We start from the raw sequence: 21,985 nt of genomic DNA, 5'->3' as shown, positions 1-21,985 counted from the left end.
AGACAACAGGATCCCTTCTGGCCTAGTATTTGTCTAGAAATATCATCTGAGACCTAGGGGTCTCAGGACTCTGCGTGATGACACGTCTTATTGTGGTTGAGCTGGAATACAGGTTTCAAGAAAAATCCTCTTTACTCTTCCCTCACATCTCTTCCAGCAGAAGGAAGGAGTCTCTTCCAGAGCTGCTAGCTATGTTGCCTGGTTGGGAAAGTGGTATCACATTAACTCCCTTAGCCACCCTGGCTTGCGTTTCACTGGGTCATGTGACCCCTAAGTCCATTGGCTCTGAGCCCAGCACAGCTCAAGAACTTGCCCAGGAATTAGTCCTTGTGGCCTAGACTACCTTTCAAGTTTATTTAAAACCCAACAGTACTTTAGTCCAGTGGTGAGGCTTGCCAGAACTCATGTTCCAACCACTGGGATTGATAATTTCCCTCTGGCTGGAAAAGGGGAAAATGCTCCCTCTGTGGGTACCAGCTGATTTCTGCCTGGTGTTGCTTTCTGCTATAACAGAGAATCACTGAGTTCCAATGCAAAGTCTCATGATCATCATAGTCTACCTATGCCAAGGTCACAGATTCTTTCTCTGTGCCATGAGACTGTTGCAAGAGGATGGGGGAAGGGTGTGTAGGTGATTCCAGATTATCTTTTCTACCCATTTCAATGACTCTTTCAGTAATATGAAGTTAAAACCTGGTACCATGATTGCTCATACGATTTTTGGTTCTTAGAAGGTGCTTTTTTTGTGTGTGGATAGTAGTTCAATTTGGTGTTCCTACAGGGGTCAGGGATGATTTTTGGAAGCTTCTATTCAATCATCTTTCTTTGCCTCTCTTTCCTCTTTTAAATTTATTGAGACTAGTTTATCTACCTAAAATATTCTATATAGTGGGAACTGTTCATGTGCACTCTAGAAGAACTTAAATTCTTTCATTGTTGGGTAACGTGTTCCATAAATGTCTGTTAGGTGAAGTGGGAAAATGATATCATTCAAGTCTTTATTTCTTGGTTGATCTTTTATTGTTATATCCATTACTGAAAATGGGACATTGAAATCTCCAACTATTACTGTTGAATTGTCTATTTCTCCCTGCAATTCTATAGTTTTTGCTTAATAAATTTGAGGCTCTGTTGTTAGATGTATATATATTGTAATCAAATGTGAGATGTTTTCAACCATTATGTGAATATTATCACATAAAATACATGAACTATATATATGATATGTATGTATCTTCCAGGTTGGAGTGATCTTTTTAACATAATAAAAAATCCCTCAGTATTTCTAATAACATTTTTAAGTATACTTTATCATGTTAGTATATCCACTCTAGCTCTTTTAGGTTGTTGTTTGTAATGATATAGCTTTCCCATTCGCTTTCCCATCCTTTCTCTTTTTACCTAATTTGAAATGTGCCTCTTATATACAGTGTTTAGTTGAATTTTTCAGTTTGCTTTTTAAATCATTATGACAAACTCTGAAAATATTTTCATTAGATTGCTTAATTCATTCACATTTAAATTTATTATCAATACAGTCGGGTCTACATTGTCATTTGGTCTTTTGTGAATTTATCATACTTAGTGTTAATTTTACTCCCTGGGTTTGTAGATTGCCTTTTAAAAAATATATGTGAGAACTTTCAGTCATTGTTTGAATATTTTCCTATCCTATTCTCTCTCTTCTTCTTTTGGTACTCCTAATACATATATGTTGTATATCTAATGGTGCTTCACATTTCTCTTATTTTTTTTATTGATTTTTTGTGTTCATTGGACCACATAACTATTATCTATCGTGTAGTTTGCTGATTCTCTCTTCTAATAACTCAAATCTACTGTTAAGCACCTCTAGTGAAGTTTTTGTTTTAGCTATTTTACATTTTGACTTCAGAATTTCCATTTGCTTCTTTCAAACAAGTTGCATCTCTTTATTAATATTCTCTATTTTATGAGGCATTTCCATTATTACCATACTGTGATTCTTTAAAATGTGGTTTCTCTTAGTTCTTTAAACATAATTGTAATAGTTGCTTTGATATGTTTACTTACTAATTCCACCATAGGTCCCCTTCAGAGGATGTTTCTATTGCCTGATGTGTGTGTGTGTAGGGTTACATTTACTTCTTTCTTTGAATGCTTTATGATTGTCTTTGTTTAAAACTGGATATTTTGATAACAGATTGTAGTACTCTCATTATTCATCACTTGCAGGTGGTAGTTGTTGTCTGCTTGGCCATTTTGTTTGTTTAGTTACTTGACTGAACTAATTCTCAAAGTCTATTTCCATAACTATGTTTAGCCTCTCAAATCTCTGCTTAGATTTTTTCCTCTTGTTTTCTCCCCTTATTTTTACCCTTGATTTTAGTTTTTTTGCTTGGCTACCTAGAATTTACTCCAGAATTGGCATAAGCCATTTAATGGTCAAAACTTATGCTTAATTCCCAGTTATATTTTTAACCTTTTGTCACTGGATGCATGTGTGTTGTGCAGGCTGACAGCACATATCAAAAAGTTTTTTTTCTATTTTTATAAAATATATATTTTATTGCACTTTATGATCCCACATTTGGTGAGGATCCCAAAATGTGTAGCATACTTCATCCATCTCTGAATGCTTCCAAAAAGGCACAACTTGAGCATGCACAGTCTTCCATATCGACAGGAATTTCTGCGATATTTTCAAGACTATCCCCTTGGGAGTCACCCATGGGGCAGAATAGCCTATTTGTACAATAGCGCATGTTCGATGTTTTTACTTAAACCCTTGTGTAAGGAAGCAGTTTTGCCTTGTATTTATAGGTCTTGTCTGCAGGTTTGTGAAGGCTTTCGAGTCTGTTCCACATTTTTCTCTAATTGCTCTTAGTGGATGCTGCCTAGCACACATGGACAACATTCTCCAGACCCCAAGAGCTGACTGAAAACCTAGGACTGAAAACCTAGGAGAACCATGTGTTTCTTTCCATGGTTCTCATCACCACTAAATTTTTTGTTTCTTTGACATTTTGCTCATATCAAAGCATCAGCCTCCTCTTATTTTCTCTCAACAAAGATGTCCACTGTTCTTGACACACTCTTAGGTAAAGAGTTCTCCATTCTCTTTTTCAAAGTCAAATCCTTCAACAGTGTCTTCTACGCTTAAGGTATGTTTTTTTTTCCTAGGCAAAGTCATGTAGGCCACTGCTGATTTTCTCAAGGTAATACTCTTGACCCACATAGGGGCAGTTACAGTGGGCACCAAAAGGGGAAGTAGCCCCTGGTCTCCTCAGCTTGCCTCTTCAGAAGTGTGAAACCTCTGCTGTAGAAGGTTGAGAGAGGGATTTTCAAGAGACTACATACAAAAAAGAAGATACAGTCCTTGAGGGAGCATTTGCTGATATATAACTTCTGCAACATTCGGCAGGAGGATGATGAGAAACACTATCAGCCTGCCCCTCCCAGGGTGAAACCATAGCCCCAGACTGGATGCCGGAGAAAGGGAGCTTTCCCTTGTTGGTAGGTTATACCTATGGTAAAGCATCTGTAACATGGAGCTGTTGGTGGTGGGGGGTTAATAATGAAGCAAGCCATTATTCAAAGCAGTCTCTCACTGTTTTTATCAGGTATTATAGATTTCTCTCAAATGAATGTTTATCTGTTTGCTGTATGCCCTTTAGGTAATTTTCACAGGCTTTAGGTAATTATTTTTTATAATTTTCACTTGTTAGATTATTGTTTTGCTGGAGAGAGGTCTGCAAAGTTCATTATTCCATTATGTTGGAAGTCAATTAACCACCATTAATTTCTGTAAAGCAGAAATTTCATTTTGTCAAATGAGGACTGAGAAAAAAGGCTTATTCCTTTATGTCCTCATTTACAATAAATACAATTACAAAACATAACAATCCCATATATTTAACTTACAAAATATAGAACTCTCATAAGCATGGATTATAAGAAAAACAGGATATATTTATATAATATGATAAAATATCCAGTGTTGATTACATTGAATATTCTTAGTCTTGTCCCTATTTAAAAGGCACAGATAAAAATAATAAGTCATTAAAATAATTCCTACTATTGTGTGTGTCCAACATTTCTCTTGAAGAAAATACATGTATTTTCATACCCAAAAATCTATGATAATTTCAGAGGATTTCTATGTCTTTTAAAGCCCACCCACAAATTCCAGGGTAAGGATTCCTGTATTTAAGGGAGATTCAATGAATTTCATGTAAAAATAGAAAGATATTTGGGTTGACATAATGAAACAGATAAAAGGTTATAGCTTTTTAAAACTTGAGTCCATGAAACGGATACATAACACATAAGGAATCTGTTATTTTACTCTTTGTAAAAGAAGCCTGAGCACCCAGACATTAGGTGAAATTAAAGAACTAAAAACATCATCTCTACTTCTAAGAAATATTTGATTAAAAGCTAAGTATAATTTTTAGTCCAATGCCATTACATATCTATTTGAAGCCCACAAAGAAGTATGTGTCAGAAAGAAGGCACTTGAACTATGTTCTGAAAGAAGAATAGAATTTTATTAAATAGAGAAAAGAAAGAATCATATCTTACACATGAGACACAAAGGAACTTAAGGAAGAAATCAGACTCTACTTTGACACTTCAATAAAGAAGGTAATAAAAATAGCTAATATTTCAGAGTACTTCCTAATGCTAATTGTATTTTTTAACATGTACTTACATGTGTTAACCTAACTTATTCCTAACAATATATAGCGAGGTAAGAAAGAATGCTTATTATTCCAATTTTACAAATAAACAGAAGAAGGAATCTTGGAAAGAAATCCTTGCCCTCAATCATCTAGCAGACTCGGAATTTGAATATAAATTAAACTTCTGGCTTATGGAAGGAGAACTATTAAGAATCAGGTAAATTAGCATGAGTAGACCTTGTACATGGTTAGATGCTTAGTAAATAGGCATTGAATCAAGATTTGGCTATGAAATATTTGATCTTACAGGTGAGCGCAGTGGCTCACCCTGCAATTCCAGCACTTTTGGAGGCCAAGACAGCTGGATCACCTGAAATCAGGACTTCGAGACTAGCCTGGCCAACACGGTGAAACCCCTCTCTACTAAAAATACAAAATTAGCCTGGCATGGTGGCACGCTTCTGTAATCCCGGTTACTTGGTAGGTAGAGGCAGGAGAATTGCTTGAACCCAGGAGGTGGAGGTTGCAGTTAGCCGAGATCACACCATTGCACTACAGCCTGGACAAAAAGAGCGAAACTCCTTAAAAAAAAAAAAAAAAACACTTATCACTTTGCAGTATCGCTTCCAAGCCCAAGACCTTCCAATAGCTCACCTCCACACAGTGGTGAGTAATTGAAAGTCTTGGGCTTGGAAGCGATACTGCAAAGTGATATTTTAAGATTTAATTTACCACTTGGCTTGAAAGTGGTGAATTGTTCAAAGTGATACTGCAATGAAAATAAGGATTAATTCCTTGAAGAGAACTTGGAGAAAACAAAGATGATAAACTTAAATAGCTGGTAAGATGTCAGAGCAGCAAACAAAGAAATTGTTAGGAATGTGGGGAAAATATTTTTAAAAAGAAAATGTTAGTATTTTGTCCTTCATCACTTTTAAGATTAAGATAATGATTAGTTTCTCATTAACATTATATTTAAACTTTAGAAAGAAAAATCTATAGTTTCATCTTAAATGATTATGATATTGAGAACTTAATTACTTTTTAAGCCATAAAATTTATTGATACTATTAATTCATTTTCATGACATTGTTAAGTAGACAAATAGACATTCTATTTTCAAATAATTCTAATATTATAAAATAAATTTCCTCTACAATGATAACTCTTGCAGTCTAATAATAAATTAGAAGAAAAATAAATATTAATGCTATATTCTAAATACTAATAGTTACTCTAAAAGTGGATGTTAATATATCTTAGTTTGAAATTTTCACATTCTATTTTGCTAACATTTTGGTCCTTGAAGAAAAGCCAGCTCAGGATTTTTACAAAATAATAAAACAGAAGCTTTTAAAAGGGAAGTAGAACATATAAGAAATAATAGTGTAATGTAATAGAATTCATCATCATTAAAGGAATAATGGCTGGAAGTTAAAAAATAGAAAATTTAGTATGTTTTCTAATACCTTGCTTTCTGACATTATGCAAATGTAATCTTCCTGGGTCTTATTTTGCTACCTATTAAAATAAAAATGATGGATAAATCCTGAACCTATTTCAGTGAGGAATTACAATTTTATAACTCTACTGGATATAACCAAAAATGAATTGCCAAAAATTCAGGGGTCAAAATGTTTACTCTACCCACATAATAAATAAAATTAATATTATAGGTGGCTGAAAGATAAGCTACATAGTTGTAATTTTTATTTTAAATTCTCAAAGGAATACTTTCCTAATTAAACATTTTACAATTCAATTTATTCATTTTTAAGTTGGTAGTGCATTTAAACTGTATTAAATCAAAAACATACACAAATAATACAGTGAAAAGTTTTCATCTAATCTCTATGCTCATATAACTAATTGTCATGTATCACCTGTAATAATATATATTCTTCCTTCTAGAGGTTATCTCTGTGTGTGTGTGCATGTGTGCATGTATATATTTACATATATATGTGTGTATATATATGTACATATAGAACACATTTTATTAGACATTTTTGTATTGTTATTATATTTATATACTGTATAACAAATTATATTTTTCACTTAACTACATAGCTTGAATGCTTTTCCAGATTTCCATATAGTGAGCTTCTCTATTCCTTTTTTCAATTATTAGAGTCAAAGAGCATTCCATTTTATGAGGATACTTTAATTGATTTAACCATCAAACACTATGGAAATTTAAATTATTTCTGATACTAAAATAATGCTAAGTGAAAATTTTTATGCCAACATAATTTTATGCATACGCAATGATAAAATTGCAATAAATTCCTACAATAGGAAATGGCTAGGTCAAAGTGTACATATTGTTTTAATAATTACACATCTTTCAAAATTGTCCTACATGTGGGACGTACTGTTTACATTCCCACAGGCAACATATAAAAGTGTTGTTTTGCTACTGATAACCATGCCAATAGTATGTGTGAAGCCCACAGGTGCTCATCAATCCAACAGACAGAAAAGCAGTTCAAAAAAAAAAGTTTAATCATTGTTGCTTTCATCTGAATTTCTAATAGGATCGTAATGTTAGATATAATTTTCTACATGAAATAACTACTTTGCATCTTCTTGTATTAAATATCTGTCCTTTTGGTATTAGTTTAAATAATTTTGCCTGGTTTTCGACTTCTAGAAAATCTTAGTAATATTATCTCTTTCTGTGTTTTGAATTGCAAATAATTTTCCATCTTTCCTTTGATATTTATTTATTTATTTAGCTATACAGATTATTTCTAAACTAAGTGATTTGTATGGGTTCCAGTACTGGAGTTGTGGTTATATTCAATTTCAAGGTTACAAATGTCCTCATGCTTTTCTCTTAATTAGTCAGGTTTCATGTTTTACATATAAATATTTTGCCTATTCATATTTGGTTTATGGTTTCAGCTATAAACCCTTTTGTTTCACCAGTTGGCTATCCATTTTTCACAACACTATATACAAACTAGTCATTTGACTTCATGAACAAAATTACACATTTCTATTACATAGTTGCCAAGATTATTCATCCTGATTTTTTACTTTTTCTTCTCTTCTTCATATAGATCCTAATTGCTTAAGTACATAAGGAATTACCAATTCATATATGCATATACATTTGTATTTATATATAAATAGAATTTTTAGAAGAATAAAAGCAAGAACTAGGTTCAACAAATAAAATCCACAGTATTGAATGAAGATAAGCTGATGGGGTTCTTGGCTTCATTATTCTTCAGGATATACAATTCTTATGTAAATGCTGCTTTGTTGGTAAAGACCTCAATTATTTAAAAAAATATCAAATCTGAGACTTACTAATTCTAATACAGATGGGGAATTACATGAAAAAAATGTATCCTTATAGAAGCGGATGTGAAAAGCAGTCTTGGGGACAGTATTTTGTCTGAAAAATTCTAAAGTTTTATGGAGTAGTGACTAAAACCCATAAGAGCATGTATAATCAATAGCAGATGTTTTTTGAAACTGCTTTCTAAGAGGATATTGCTGATCCAGGATTTTTATTAGACATGTAGCAATATGGGAAAGGAGGGGTGATACAAAATGAGTGAAGCAGAAAAAAAGAAAGAATGTATATATTTGATTGTCCAAAGTTATAAGTAGGAAACTTGGAATAAAAATTGAGTGTTGAAAGCAAATTTCAAGTTCCTAAAACCAAATGTATAAATATGATCTCTTTCCTAATTCTCCCTACAAACTGTTCAGTCTAGATTATAAAAATAAATACAAAAACTATGTTGTGATATTTGGACACATAATAAATATGAAGAGTTAAGTGCAAATAATCAAATAGTTTTGATGGGATCATCTGATTCAAACTACAGTAAAATTGTTAATAATGGCTACATCTACATAGCAGTCACTATTCTAAGCATCTCCCTTATATGAACTCATTTATTTCTCGAGTGGCCAAACAAGCAAAATACTATTGCCTCCACTTTATAAGTGAGGGAGCTGATGCACTAGGTTCAGCTTCCTAAAAGTTCTACAGCCAGTCATGATCCAGCTGTGCAATTACAAAATGAAGAACAGCAGCTTCCTCACCAGGTTTGGAAATCCAGGATCTAGGATACACTCCTTAGCTTTATAGCCTTAAGGAGCACAGTCAAGATGTTCATTGCACACTGAAAAATATTTATATGTACAAGAATCACAAATAACTAATTATAAATAGCTATAAACTGTCAGAAGCCATTCTTAATAATTGTCAGTGTGATTCAGGATTGGAAATAATAGGATCCAATCTTCGTTAAAAGACAGAGAAAGCAGACAGGGCACAAGCATTCCAAAGCTACCGGGGCCACTAAGGGATGATGGCCAATAAAAGAATGTTATAGATAGAGGTCCACCCCTCCATAATAGGCTGACACCAGTGAAAAAAGGAATGTTTACATTCAACATTAAGGCAAGGATTGATGAGCCTCACCAAAGAATTAGCACTCTACATATTTGGGAAAGGGGCAGAAGCATGGACACCAGTAGCCTCTTCTGAGCACTAGAGCTATACATTTCCCTGTCCACCATATTACCCACTAACCCTATGGAGCTGAACTGACAATTCAGTTCCTCAGTCACACTAGGCACATTTCAATTGCTAGATTCAGAAAATATGGCTATGGCTTCTGTATTAGACAGCACTCTTAAAATATAACTACTTTATCAGAAATCTTCCTTGCTGAATATAGGATGAATCTGTTGCTTTAACTCAGATTTTATCAAGAATTGACTACAATCTAGATGTGTGCAGTAAAAATACTCATGAGAAATTTAGGAATGGAGAATTAAGAAAGAGAAAAGCAAAGAGTGATAGCCTACGTTGCAAGTTGAAGCCATAAACATTCTTCTCTAAACTAACTGTTCATCATTTTGCTTACATTGATCCTTACTACCCACTATGTCTTGTTTTAGCCAAAAGTATAAACTATTACTAATTCTTAAAGCTTAAGTACAGCTTTAGCTCTAATTGTTAAAATGTTAGACTTTAGACATTTTAAAATGTGAAATAAGAAATAGAAATACAATAAAAATCATATAAAACTCTATGATTTTAGATAGTCATTATGTTTCTATTCTTGTAAAGAAATATCAAAAATAAATTGTTAATTGATATGGGTCAAATGAAAGAGTCCATTTATTACAATTTAAGTTAAGTGTCACTATTGCTTAGCCTTCTCTCCTTAGAACTAGCTAGCACTTCTCATCTCTCTTTTCTGTCACTTTTCGGCAGTGAGAAATGGCTGAAGAGCTCATCCAAAGAACTTCATATTCCGCAAAAAATTGTAACAGAAAAAAGCTTTATCTTGGCCTTTTTATTTCTGTTATTTGGACAATGCCTTCACCACAAAATTGAAACCTTAAAAGAATGAAATCCAAATACGAAATTTTTTTATCAGTTGAAAATTAACTTTATCTTGGATTTCTTCCACAGAAATATGCATGCTTCCTAGTTAAAAAGAGCCTTGAGAAACTAGAGAAAAAAAATGCAAAACCTATAGCATGATTCATTTTGCCATTTAGCAGGAGGAGTCATCATGATTTGAAATATTCATCAAGAATGCTAAACACTAAGATGGGTCATCTTTGCTGAGTAGTGTTGCCAGTGTGGGATACTTTAAACATTCTAAGTATCCATTTCCATTGCTGAAAAATGGGGATAATGCTAGAAATGATCATTAAGGCTAGAATTTTTTGAAATTATTTTTAAATTGTGGAACTCTTCCAAACAGTTGTTAATATCTTTTAACCACAAGTGGTCTTCAAAGCTACAATAAAATGAGAAAAAGTAGAGGCACAGATTATAAACATCACTGATCAGTTTTATTTCAAAGGCACCTAGACAAATTCAGTTAAGATAATTTTTAAAACCCTTGAAATATGTGACTTTTGTTGCTTCTAGCCATCTTTTAATTAATGCTAGTAAAATGAATTGTTATGTGAAGAAGAGAATGCTAATTAAAATTTAAAGGAGAAATAATCTCTGAAAGAAATCTTCTTGTTTAAAATAAAATATCAATAAACTAATACAAAACTATTTAATATGGACCCAAATATTCCTTGACAACAAAGTTGGTAACTTCAGTTTTATGAAACATTCTGTCATAATAGAACTCAAAACAGATATAAGAAATACAGTTTTACATACCAATTGGATTAATTAGAAATGGCTAAATATATCTGTTTATTGTAATTTAAGTGAATAATATCTATCAGTTATAGACATTAAAACTGAAGTGAGCACTTTAGAAAATACTGTTTTCCTCTCTGTATAGAGTTTCAACTTTATTCCAGTACTAGCTTTTGAAATAAGAATTTGTATATTTATGTGAAAATTTTCAGAGCAGTAAGAGACACAAAACTAAGCAGGATAATATGATAGTAAAGTTGACTTGCTCTTGAACTGAAAATCCCAAATATGTCTCTCTTGTCATTATACTTATACTGTAGCTATGATAATTGTAATTTCTTACCCATATAAAATGTGTTTTGCTGCTTAATAATGCTGTGAATCAAAGGAATGCATTAAATGCTGGCAGAAAATGCCCAGGTGAGTTTCCTGCACTGGATTGAGGGTAGACATTTCTAAATTGCACCTAGTTACATTGTTCTATAAATTATCTGTATGTTACCTCTCATCTCTCTTTTGTTAGCCTGTTCAAGAAATTTCTAATCTCTAATTTGTTACTTTTTTTCTTTGTTTTCTTCATCCTTCACATGCATAAATTTCTCCACTGGAAAACATTACAGCAAGTGTATTACTGGTCTTATATCTGGCCATAAGTACCTTCTTGCATAAAACAGTTTTGGAAACCAGACAGCATTAGAAATATTAGATCATTGTTTTCTTTTAAAGAATGCCAGAAAAGAAAGCCAAATTCAAAAATGAACATTTTCAAGCTTTCTAGCCTTGGATTCATATCATATTGATACAATAAGCAAAATATATATTTTGAAGAATATAAGAATCATTTTAGAAGTAAAGAAAGCAAAATGGTTAACTGAAAAATTATCATGTGCTGACCCACTGGCTGAAATATCATCGTTGGTACCCAGACATTTGGCAGTTATCCTGTGGATAGAATTACTGTCATCACATACAACTTGTCTTCTTGTGTATTGATTTGTGTGGCCCATATCTCAAATCAATCAATACCAGCATGTTAGGAGAAAGAAGCTAATCAGAAAAGAATTTTTAAGGAACTCTCTCAGAGTAGAAAAATAATCATTTTTGTGATTGAATGTATATTGCATAATTTTTTGCCATTTTTATGTCATTGGATTAGAGATGAAATTTTATCTATTTTTTTGTTATATTTCAGAGACAGGGTCTCACTTAATTGTGTGGGCTATGGTATAGTAGTGTCATCATAGCTCATTGTAACCTCAAGCTCCTGTCCTCAAGCAATCCTCCCATCTCAGCATGGCAATGCAATTGGGATTACAGGCATGAGCCTTTGTGCCCAGTGCCTTTGAGCCTTTAGTGCCACCATGCCTCCAAGTTTTTAAATAAGGACTTAGTTACTTCTCAAAGTGGTGAGATTTAAACCAGTTAATGTCAGTAGTAGATACCACCAAGAAAAAATGTCACAAGAAAAAATGTACAAAATGATGGCACAGACAACTGAAATTTGATTTAAGCGATGTTCTGTATGATCTGTTACAATTTATAACTGGGGAAGTAGCATACATTTAGCAGTTTTAAATCTAAACAATGGATTTTTATTAGCCATTCTTGATAGCATTTTAAGTTAAAGATACATCACTCATAAAATTTGGCAATCGCCTGTGAGAGCAAGTTCTTATTATAATTTTTACTCCCTTGTGTCTCACCTACACATAATTTGCAAACACTTGTAAGGAGAGTTTAATTTTGCAGTTATGTTTCTGAGAATCAGAGAAGGTGAGACAGAGGGTATATATTGAATGTTTACAACATTTGAGACTATTAAGTAGGAAATTGGTGGGGGAAGAAGAAACAAAACATTGCGATTCATGCTGTGAACACGATGATTGTAACCTGATGTAAATCTATTTTAGTGCTTAATGTGTATTGACCAATTTACCTCTCTCCAATATGAGAGGTTTTTCATTTACAAAGAACTATTGATTATTAGTCTATCTTATTATTTTTTCTTCTGAAACTAGCAACTCTTTGCATGTTTTCTAACTCCAAGTCCATAACTCTGTGTTCCCTTTTGTGAGCATAGAGACCAGTTTACAGAGTGCAGAAAAATAAATTCAAGGCCAAACTATCTCTAGGCTATCAATGCACAACTAAGTATGGGCTGCCAGAATATGCTAGCAAATGAAAAGTGAGGTAAGTCTCACAAGCGGCTACTTTACATATGAGCAATGTCTTCACAAAGGAAAATTAGACTCCATTCAAAGTAATCCTCACTTATTCTTTTTTTTCTAATAACTAAATCTTGGTAGGCACTCTTTCCTCTCTATTCTTAAACAAAGCATTCCTAGTAAATATAAAAGTTAGAAAACTTATTTCCCTCTGTAAACACCAATCAAACAATTCACCTCCTATCTGGTCTTACAGTCCTGTGAGGCTCTTTCTATACCTCGAAGTCCTCTTTGGTGAGCTGTGACCTTCTGGTTGGCTTTTCTGTTAAACTCCGACCTACTGACATCAAAGGATGCAAGTGAGTCCTCCCTGAGAAAGAAGGGGTATAAACAGCCATCTGGACTCTGATCATTCTTCTCAACAATATTCAGATCAATCATGAAATATTGATTCTACTCTCAACAGCACAGTAGTTGGCTATGCCCCTTGGCCTAACAAATTAGCATTTTTTAAATAAAAAGCATGTTAGAAAAATAATATTAGTCACCTCTCATGTATCTATGAATATGAAATTAGATTAAACCACATGTAAACAGTTTCCATAGTTCTTGGCAGATCCTAAGTAGCTAATAAATGCTACTTATTTATAGTATTAGTGGTGTAAACCACCCTTATGATTCACATGTCTTAGGTACAATTTCATACCATATGTGAAACTACTCTAAGTTTTTTTTGTTTTTTGTTTTTTGTTTTTTTTAATTTTTTATTGCATTTTAGGTTTTGGGGTACATGAGCAGAACATGCAAGACAGTTGCGTAGGTACACACATGGCAGTGTGTTTTGCTTCCTTTCTCCCCTTCATAAATGCAATGTAAAGAAGGTGGCTGGCAATATCAGTGATGGATACCTTGTGCCGTGCCAACTTGGTTAAACTGGAGATGCTGGTTGCAGAATTTGAATTCCCTTCCCTGTGATGTGCAGGTTAGAGTTAGTCAATTGTGGAATTTTCACAAAATTTAGAAAGCAGAAGTGAAACCACTGTCAGCACTTCCTGAAGATTGTTTCACAAACTATGATGTGATGATAAACAGCTGCAGAGATGCCTCATGGGTTCCAGGTAGTTTACACTCACCTCTGCTCCTTGTACAGATGCTTTTCCTGATTACTGGCCCTGATGCCCAACTGCAACTCCAGGTCCACAATAAATGCTTGGCTGTGGACCCAGAGATATATTTTTAATTATCCTCCTCTCTTGCTTTCATGACAAATCTTCTTGCCACTTGCTTTATCTTCATTTCTTCTTGTATCTGTACTATTTAAAATTTTATAGTTGGTTGTAACCCTATCACATACCAAAATACATCTATCTCTCTAGTAACTGGTTCTTAAGTTCAGGGCACAAAATAATCTCTTATTTTTTTAATGGAGATCCTTAAGTCACATATTCCAGAGATTCTAATTTAATAGTCCCAAATTAGAAGGCAGGGATTTGAATATGCATAAGCATTCCTAAATTATTCTGATGTAGGTGGTTAGGAATAATGTGATGAATAACTAACTACCAAATGTGAAGGAGACGTCTCAGCTCTTATTCACATTTGACCTTTCTACAGTATTTGATACTCTTAATGATCTCTCCTTGAAATTTTATCTTCGCAGAGGCTCGGGCTCAGGCTAAGGCCCAAGCCCTTGAATAAAGCTGATCCTGTTATCTGTGAGTTCATAAAAGAGAGTTACCAACACTACCTACCCTAAGTGTTTGCTTGCTGCTCAGTCTGAAACTTCAGTAAACCCTACCCCTTCCCTTGTCAATGCCTTTCATGGAATACTCTTCTCTTTTTAGCCCACTGCTGAAATAAGTAATTCAAATAATGATAAGTGGTCACCGAATGCTTATAATCAGTGCTAAGAGCGTGTATTAACTTCTATTAAAAATTTCTTATGTCATGATTTTTCTCATTGCAAATTTTTCATTGTTTAGATTTATTGTTGTTCTATTTTTTTCCCACAAGTTACTCTCAAAAATACCTAGAGTACCCTTCCCCACATTCTGCTCCTGCCACTAGGGTCACCTTCTCCGGTATGCTTTTCTCAATGGCCTTATTGACACCCTCCACTACTGGAGGCTCCTCTCTCTGTGCTCCACATCACCTAATCCGATAAATTATTGATTTGCTTATGTTACCACCTCTAATCAGCGGGCTTCTTGAATCATAAGGACTGTGTGTATTAGCCCTGGGGCCTGTCATAGAGCCCAGCTAAATGACTTTATTCTTAGTTGCTTGACTTTAGGGTTTTTTATTTATTTATTTATTTATTTATGTGTGTATGTATGCATGTATGTATGTCTTCAACCCTTCTAACAGAATACTGTACACTATTTCACAAAATGTAGTGCTTGAAACACTTATATTCAAATCACCCTTGAAGGTTGTTAACAAGATAGATGTATATGCTTCTTTACTACAGCATTATTACTGAGGTTAAACTCAGGCATATTCATTTTGAAAAGCAACCTGAGTGATTTTTGTGAATAGCAAAATTTGAAAAATATTGCTTGAATGAGAAGAGTTCTTAGTGAGATTAAGAGACCTATCTTCTACTAGTGACAATACCAGTGATTAGCTTATGTTTCATGAACAAATATTTTAATAAGATGAGATTTCAGTTTCAATTAGGAATGAGGGATTAGAAATAAGTTGTCTACAATATCTCTTTAATGTCTAAAGTATTTTTTGTGTTGATAAGTTGAAAGAACAAGTACTATACATGCAAGTAAATTTTCTTTTGACCCATATGAAATTAGTGTCTATTATTTGTAACTCATAGGACTGAATAACAATAATTCCAAGTCATGCAAGGGTATAAAAGATATAAGGGCAATAAATCCAAGGTTGGAGCTATCGCTATTAAACTGAAATCAGGTAGATGAAAAACAGTGATGACTGTTTGAACCTGGCCAAAGTATCTTAATTTATTTAACTTCTCATTCTAAATAGTTCATAGAAAATAAAATGTTATATACATTTAAAGAGAATATATATATTACAGAGAGTGATCCATGGGCTACATGCATCAGAATCACTTGAGGTTCTGACTAATACTGTAGTTTCCCAAGTCACACCCAATACTTACTGAATTGGAATGTTTGGCCAACAATCAGTATCTTTACAAATACTCCAAGATACTTATTCATCTATCATTTCAGAACCACTGATGTATTTAAGTGGTTGAAATATACACGAATAACAAACTGTTCCCAATGTTTACAATAAAGGGATAACTGTTTAAAATCCTCTGCCGGCCAGTCTATGGAACATGCACAGAAAATGCTGACACAGCCATGTAGACTAAAACGCATGTTTTCTGATGTTAGGAATGGGAAATTCAGGTTTGTGGACCAAGATACAACTGTATTCCAGCACATAACTACAGTCTGAAAATGTTTAAACATTTTGATCCAGCATGGTTTGGGGTCTAAATAGAAGCACTTACTAAGATATAAGAGTTGATGATATGGCTGGCTGTGGTGGCTCACACTTGTAATCGCAGCCTTTTGGGAGGGGAAGGTGGGTGAATCACCTGAGTTTAATAGTTCAAGACCAGCCTGGCCAACATGGGAAAAAAACCCCTCTCTACTAAAAATACAAAAATTAGCTGGGCATGCTGGTGGGTCCCCGTAATCTCAGCTACTTGGCAGGCTGAGGCAGGAGAATTGTTTAAACCCAAGAGGCTGATGTTGCAGTGAGCCAAGATTGTGCCATTGCATTCCAGCCTGGGAAACAGAGCAAGATTCCATCTCAAAAAAAGAAAAAGGTGATCATAACAGAGCTGAAGGAAGTCACAGGGGCTAGCATACAGAGAGGCAAGGAGAAAAAGAGAACAGCTAAGGAATGACATAATGAGTTAAATAAGTGAAACTGCAGTTAGGATAAATTCAATAAACTAGCTTTGATTCACAGATCTGTTATCAGGAATCAACAACTTAGTTAACAAAAATTACACATATTAAAATGTAATGATCATTGATACATCATATCTAAGGTCATAGTTAATATTAACTAAAAGTAAATAAATATATTTTCACTTCTTCAAGAAGAAAACTAATCAGTGAGAAAAATTTTATATTACTTTTAGGTATATGGGAAAAATACGCTAACAAATTTCAACATAGATGTAATTTAACCTTTTAACATGATAATTGTATATCATTGGCTATACAGGTAAAACTTTTATGAATTTCATTATAAGTTTTTCCTTATTTATATATAAGAAAATTTGATATATGAGAATAAATTAGATGTTACAGATGGAAACAAAAATAACTTGAAAAATATATTACAAATTCATAGAGATTACTTTTAAGAAAGTAAGAAGTGAAGGTCTAAAGCATCAATGAATTATTATTCATCACTTTCCCTGGACAAAGTTCCATGTATTAATTAAATCATGATTCAAGGAAGTGGTATAAGTGCTAATCACACTCATCAGACATGTATCATGTAAAATTATAGCTTGATTTTCCTTTTACAGTCCTATGAATAAAAATGCCAGTCCCTCTTCATTGGAAAATTAGTCAGGTGTTTTTGCAAGGTCAACCTTTCCTGTCAAATGTGTTTCCAATATCTTTTTAAAATACAAATACAAAAGCTATTGTCTGAATTGAGACCAAAAGGATTTACTGATACCTGTAACATGACTTACCTGTTCAGCATGTGACCTTCCATAAAATATTTTAGCTACAAGATTTAAGAAAAATGTTTTCATCCCTTTAATCATAAAGTAGTTTTAAATGTTCAATTATTTAGAGCTTTGTAAACAAGTAGAATGCACATGAATTTAATAATAAAGGCTTGAAAATGTTGATACAGGTCAGAGGTTTATTTTCTTCCTTTTTTCTCCTAAACTGGTTTTCAACAAGCTCTTTTACTTTATGGAAACAATTCCAGTCTCTATGTAAGAGAAAGCAAAAATATTCTTTATGCCAAATATATTTAAGATTTACCAGCAATTCCATAGGATGCCTTTTATTAAATCATTTTGTGCTTTTAATAAGAAACCTTTTACAATGAGTATGGGTATATAGGTAAGCTTGGTTTTATCATATGATCACAAAGGTACCTAACAAATCAAAAGTCCTAAAATGCTTTAAATGGTTTTAAATATTTCCCACATATTATAAAGGTGTCTAAAATCAAAAGGTTTTAAAAGGCATTTGTCTTAGTTACAAATAAATTTTCCAAATTATCTTATGAGTTTCCTATCAAATGCAATAACTATTTTTGTAGAGACTAATTTTAAAATGTTGCCTTACTGATGTCCTTCTGAGATGGGTCAGAGCAGAGTATTAATTCCAGTGACAACCAAGGGAATATTCCACTCGCTTTTACGTCATTCAAGATAAAACCAAAATGGACAGTATAAATATACAGGTGTCCTCCAAACTTTTATTGAGAACAAGATGTTAAAATTATCCTGTATCCATCTTGTGTATAAAATTAAATGAAAATATAGCACACTTCTCCATAAAACTTTTATCAATAAATATAAAAGCTGAAATAGCAACCTTTCTTCTGCCAATTAGGAAAATCATTTTACCTAAATGACCAACATTTTATAATGCAAAACACATAGATCAGAAACATAGGAGAAAGTTATAGACAAAAGGCTGGAAAACAAAGTTGTATTCCATTTCTTTTCCTTGCAAACAAATGATCCTATAACTTAGTCTTTCTTGGTCTCAATTCCCCTTTCTATAAACTAGAAATAATAATATCTGCCTAAGAAAAATAACTTAATGGTTGAGGATAAGTGGTTTTGCTTTAAAATGAGTCTATATGGAGACCTGTGTATAAGTGGTAAAATGATACAACATAATGAACAAATATCAGATAATGTTATGCATACCCATCTGGCTGAGGAAAAACATATAGAATTGTTCCAACCTTCAGTCTCAATATGAATATGATATTGACATAAAATAATGTTACACTTTCAGTCACTCCATCTTCTCAAGTTTTACACAACTGATCAAGGCTCTTCCTCCCTCATAAAGGAAATGCTTTTTATGTTCCAGTCATTATAAGACACTTATTTGCTGAGTATTTGAATCATAACAATGTGTTTGAGAACTGTACTCTAGAAGTATCTAGAGTACACAAAAAAAGCACACTTAAGCTTACTGCCCTAGACAGAGCCTCTAAATTGTTCCCCTCCCCTACACTCCCTTCTTGGGCCCAATAGTCACCCTGATTTGAAGAGTTGAATTCATCAAATCTTTAAAAAGTGGTTCAATAAAGCTGCTCATAAATCTCAAACTGTGAAATATAAAAACAAATCTCATGAAGAAAAACATTCAAATATTACCAAACAAGAATAAAATTTGGTGTGAATAACTAATATATTCAAATTCATTTCTTTCATGCCTTTAAGTGGGTAGGATTAGCATAAAGAGCCTTCTCAGAGTGTAGGCAACAATAAAAATTGCAATAACTCATACTTTGCAGTGACTTTCATTTCTGAATCTGGATTTTTAAAATTTTCATAATAGCCTTAGGAGGTAAATATCATTATCCTCATTTCAGAGCAGATAAAATTGCGAGATTAGTGATTTGCCCATAGCTATGTAGTAAGTGAACTATATGCCAATTTCAGTCCAAGGCAATGGCACTAAGATTACTACATTACTCAAGTTTATATAGTTAGATGGTTATCACTGAAAGGAAATGGCATTAAGGTTACACTCAACTTGAAATCTAGAAGTCAAAAGCATTAAAACAATATATAAAAGTGCAAAATAACTGATAAGCATTTTAAAATATTAAGTGCTAATATTTATTGAGCACTTATTATGTGCTAGGCATAATTTAATATGCTTTCTATGAACTAACTATGTAATCCTGATCATAGTCTCAACAACAGAGCTCAAAACTGTGAGATCATCCTCGATTTCTTTCATTTTCTTACACTGTACACCTAACCCATCAACAAATCCTGTGGTCTCCAGCTTCAAAATAAAGGTAGAATTTAACCACTTCCCACTGCCTGCCTCACACCTCTGTCTTCTCTTACCAGAATTACTGCAATCGCCTCCAAACTTCTCTGTTTTGTTTTGTTTTGTTTTTTTCTAAGCAGGTCCCTACATCTATTCCCTAACCCAATACTGGCATAATCTCTTTAAACCATGTCAGATGGTGTAACGATTATTCCCAAAATATTCTAATGGTTTCCCATCCTACACAGAGTGCAAGCCTTAACAAAGTTCCAAGAGGCGCTCCATGATCTCTTCACTAACACATTTTGACCAGACCTCTCTTTGGTCCAGCTCCACTAATCGAGCTGCTTGCCCTGAATCATTCTAGACATACTTCTTTCTAAGCGGTGTAAGATGCTTGCTGTTTTCTCTTCTAGAATACTCATAATTTAGTTTCTAATCTGCCTCAGGTCTCTGTTCAAATATTATTAGTTAGGACTTCTCTCACTAGTCTATATAAAATAATAACAAATAATAACCCTTCCAACAGCTTCCCACCCTGAGCCAGATTCATGTTTCCCTAGAATCTATTAGCAGCTGTACATGTATTTTATTTGTTTGCTTGTTTGGAGAGGAGGGGAGTCTATCTCCCTTACACTAATGAAAGCCCCATAGACAGTTTGTCTTGTGCATAGCATATAAGAATATATGTCACATACCAGTATATGTCACATATATATGTGACATACCATACCAGTATATGTCACATAAATACGTTGAACAAAGGATTGAATTAACAACCCAAAGAAGGCAGGCACTATAGTATATTTCTCTTAGAAATGAAGAGACACAGGCAGTGGCCTCTAGACACGAGTAACTTATGTGAATCACAAAAGTACAGAACGACAGATACTGAAGAAAACCTGTGCCATGTGGTTGCAGAGCGCATGCACCTAACCATAAATATATTACTGTGCATGCAATATAGCTCTAAAAATAAATCTGTGACCAAAAATACCTATGCTACTACAATATCAGTACTGTGAGAAAACCCAGCCCTCCCTATTTTCTACTTGTTTTTATAAGGCTGCTGTTAAAAAGACACTGCAAAACCTAGTGCCTCTTGGTTCTCTAAAAACATTTCCCATTAAAAAGAACCAGAATTCTTGGAGACATAGCTGATAACAGGACTTGGTCAAGGAGAGGACAAAATGGGGCTTGTCATGTCTGAAAATTAAAATGTGTTAAAAATTGATGAAGTTAATGTCAAAAATACATATATATGTAGTAAGTATAATGTGCAGGGCATCGTTCTATATGCTTTCTTCAAATCAACTCTGCAAAGAAAGTATAGGCCTACCACCCAAAAATGTGTCTGATATCCAGTAGACTGCACCATACAATCTTTAACATAATGGAATTTACAGGAAAAAAAAACTAGGATTACAGTGGGTATAGCACATGAAATACGTGAGTACCCAGTGATAATCCTATTAGAGAAAAGAGGGAAAGAAGAGAAAGAAGGGAGGAAGAAAGAGAGGAAGGGAGGGAGGAATTAGTGAAGGGCGAAAGGTAGAAAACAAAACAAAAAGACATAGGTAGTGCAGAAGATAATAATGGCATAGGAACAATCAAATTAGAAAATATACACCTTGCCATGACATTTTAATGTTTATTTCAGTCAAGAATCTTCAAAATGATGTAAACTTGGGCCACAGCATTTTCACACATTCCTAAAATATGACCTCACAGCTTACTTGTTAATGACAAAGGGGTAAGGTAGCTTTTCATGGGAGAAATCAGTCAAATACCACCTTAACAACATAATGGCATGTAAGATCACCGATATCAGAGAAATACAATGGCTTTCTTAATGCAATGCCCATGGCAGAACACAACACCTAAGTAGTGATCTAACCAAAAATGTTCAACTTGGATCTAATCCTAAATAAATAATCAAACAAGTCTAAGGTCAGAAATACATTGCCGATGGAACTATAAATTGGTTCAACTATTTTGGAAGATGGTGCAGCA

General features: G+C 33.6%; 1 protein-coding gene across 5 annotated transcripts in view; it reads right to left on the bottom strand.

The window, feature by feature from the left end:
• Positions 1–21,985, bottom strand: part of LRFN5 (leucine rich repeat and fibronectin type III domain containing 5) — a 307,913-nt gene that overhangs the window by 240,009 nt on the left and 45,919 nt on the right. The gene's annotated exons all lie outside the window — the stretch shown is intronic.

Source organism: Callithrix jacchus, chromosome 8 (genome assembly GCF_049354715.1).
Source record: "Callithrix jacchus isolate 240 chromosome 8, calJac240_pri, whole genome shotgun sequence".
Lineage (NCBI taxonomy): Eukaryota > Metazoa > Chordata > Mammalia > Primates > Cebidae > Callithrix > Callithrix jacchus.
This window is presented reverse-complemented; position numbering and strand designations above follow the sequence as displayed.